Genomic DNA, 3,284 nt, shown 5'->3' with positions numbered 1-3,284 from the left:
ACCACCGTGTAATATTTTTTAAATGTTGTTATGTATTCATTTATTTATTTATTTTCAAGTGTCCTATTTCTCACAGCTGTGCCTGTGGCCTCACCTTCCGCATTTCTCGTGACGCAGTAAACTACCTGCGACAGTAACAAGACGGCAGGCTCACGCAAGGCCACCTGTGTCGCCCCTTTGTGCCACCCGCCGCGTCCAGAATGGCTGACCGGACACACACACACACACTACACACACACACACACACACACATTCACGCACGCACTCATGCACACACACGCACACACGGCACGAGAAGAAAGCCTCGGGGGGCGCCCGTGCGTGACCCGCATTTTATAGACGCGCGAGTATTGTTCCGCGCGGTCGGACGCGTCGATCGGAGCGCCACGCACGGCCAGTCCTGGAAGCTGCCGCTCCCTCGGCGACAGAGGCGAGGCGCGGCGCTGTGCGGTGTGGCCTTGGCGTCGCTGCAAATATCCCGGCGTGTGTCTACTTCGGGCCGCGAGGCGGAGGGGGATGCGTGACGCAGTGGGGTGGGGGCGAGGCTTTACGACCCGGCCGCCAGTTCCCACACATAAAACCTGAGAGCGGCGCCCGTTCAGGCGGGACTTACTCGCCGCGTGTGGGCCTTACGATTGCGGGCAAAATAGTGGGCCGTAAACGCGGGCTATCTCGGCCCCCGGCCGTGGCGCACTAACTCAACGTCCGCGGGCGGCGTACCGGGATCCCCTGTCCCGTCATAGCGACGCTTCCGGTCGCCAACGGCGCCGCAGCTGCCACCACTCATTTCCGACACTGACACCTTACTTCCCGCAGGTCCGCACCGTAGGGAGCGAACGCTTACCAATAACAATGTTATAACAACATCTGGCGTTCGCTGTGTTATTCGGTGGTTTGGTATTTAACTAATTTGTAAATGAAAATCATGATCTTATTTTATTACATTGAGTAATTAGTAAATAATTTTCTTTTTCTCCCGGTTAAAAATTTGGTCAAGGTGCTAAAGAAATCCAAGTTAACGTTGTGTGTAAGTGTTGTCTGTAAGCTGTGTAAGTGTCACTAAATCACAGTTCATACAACAGATTCTATACAAATATATGAAGACAGTAACTGTTCTCGAAAGAACAGAATACTGCTAATGACCGTGCAGCTTTTCACTGGAGCAAATGATGACTAATTGAAACCCTCAGGTGCCGACAGGTGTTGTTGATATACCTCGATGTGGACTGCTGAAAACGCCTGCCCCGATCGGGACTCGAACCCGGGACCTTCTGCTTACATGGCAGACGCCCTATCCATCTGAGCCACCGAGGACACAAACGAATAGCGCAACTGCAGGGACTTATACCTTGCACTCTCCTGTGAGACTCACATTCCCAACTGTCCACAATTCTACACATGTAATGTACCTTACAGACATTTGCCCATTCACTCATTACTTGGGCACGCTTTGGCGATTCCCGTAAGAGTTTGGGCAACCTGTGCGATTCGCACAGACGAAGGTCAATGGCTGGGTAGCCATTAACTATATATATGAAGACGGTAACTGTTCTCGAAACAACAGAATACTGTTGATGACCATGCAGCTTTTCCCATTCAATGAGCAAGGTCTATAAGATACATTACATATGTAGAATTGTGGACAGTTGGGAATGTGAGTCTCACGGGAAGCGTGCAAGGGATAAGTCCCTGCATTCGCGCTGTTCATCTGTGTCCTCGGTGGCTCAGATGAATAGAGCGTCTGCCATGTAAGCAGAAGGTCCCGGGTTCGATTCCCGGTCGGGGTAGGCATTTTCAGCTGTCCACATCGAGGTATATCAACAACAACTGTCGGCAGCCAAGGGTTTCAGTTAGTCATCATACATTCTATACAACTACCCCGGTCGGGGTAGGCATTTTCAGCTGTCCACATCGAGGTATATCAACAACAACTGTCGGCAGCCAAGGGTTTCAGTTAGTTATCATAGATTCTATACAACTATTTATTATGACTGAAACAGTTATCTTCAGCAAAATGATCATTAAAACCACGGAATATCAGCCGCACACAACACTGACGTATGTTACCTGAAACAATATTCTTCGCAACTCGTGCGTAATTAATTTCGGCCCCATACATCAGCAAGAAAACCTTGTTATATGCATCGTGCTATGAGCACTGTTTTTAATGAACCAATCTCATTCGAATTATTTTCATTAAAATGAGTTCGGGACCACCGGTGCACATTTATTTTTACACAATTTTATTACCTTCGGCGTTTCTGTCTGCAGAGTTGCGTAATTTGAATTTGCCGCTGAGATAATTGTTAAGATGGCGGCTGACAATTGATAGAGAATTTCTATTGTTAGAGTAAATGTTCTTTTTAATAGGATAAGTATTTGAAATGCTTATTAAACTTTACTTTCATATTGTGCACTATTTAGACTAATTTTCATAAAGAAAACCTTTGATAAAACCTTTGATAAAAACGCGATACAAATCCCTATCATCAATGGCTGCGCCCCTTGCAGCGGAATGAAATAATTAACACAGATAATCCAGAATGAGATTTTCACTTTGCAGCGGAGTGTGCGCTGATATGAAACTTCCTGGCAGGTTAAAACTGTGTGCCGGACCGAGACTCGAACTCGGGACCTTTGCTTTTCGCGGGCAAGTGCTCTACCAACTGACCTACCCAAACACGACTCACGCCCCGTTCTCACAGCTAGAGGAGGTACTGGCAGAAGTAAAGTTGTGAGGACGGGGCGTGAGTCGTGCTTGGGTAGGTCAGTTGGTAGAGCACTTGCCCGCGAAAGGCAAGGGTCCCGAGTTCGAGTCTCGGTCCGGCACACAGTTTTAATCTGCCAGGAAGTTTCAACACAGATAATGCTTATTGAGAGAGGAATTAAAGTTACAAATAATAATGAACTCAATTCTCAAGTAACAATTAACAAATAATTACAATTTCTTAACAGCCCTCAGTTTGATATGCGTCTTGCGTCCGCAACCTACAAAAGCCAACCAACAAAAGGTAAAAACAAAGGAAGACAAACGCAGATCATGAAAGGAATTTACAATTATCATTGTCTTTGTATAATACACATCGATATGTCCAATTACATTATAAAATATTATATAAATAATTAATATTTATCGTCATTTATTTCATTGTTTTTTCTTATGTCGGATAGATAATGTTTATAACTGTTAGAGGCATAATTTCCTCTCGGCGCACTGTAGCTAAAATTTATCTCGTGGATGTTACAAACACGTAAAACAAATACAGCCGACGTCTGATTATTAG

The 3,284-nt window shown here is 45.9% G+C and overlaps 1 non-coding gene across 1 annotated transcript; it reads left to right on the top strand.

Moving 5' to 3' along the window:
* The first annotated feature begins 1,713 nt into the window (after positions 1–1,713).
* On the top strand, positions 1,714–1,787 carry Trnat-ugu (transfer RNA threonine (anticodon UGU)). Its single transcript has one exon. It is a non-coding gene; the product is annotated as a tRNA-Thr (tRNA).
* Positions 1,788–3,284: the final 1,497 nt, after the last annotated feature.

This window comes from Schistocerca serialis, chromosome 8, assembly GCF_023864345.2.
Source record: "Schistocerca serialis cubense isolate TAMUIC-IGC-003099 chromosome 8, iqSchSeri2.2, whole genome shotgun sequence".
Lineage (NCBI taxonomy): Eukaryota > Metazoa > Arthropoda > Insecta > Orthoptera > Acrididae > Schistocerca > Schistocerca serialis.
This window is presented reverse-complemented; position numbering and strand designations above follow the sequence as displayed.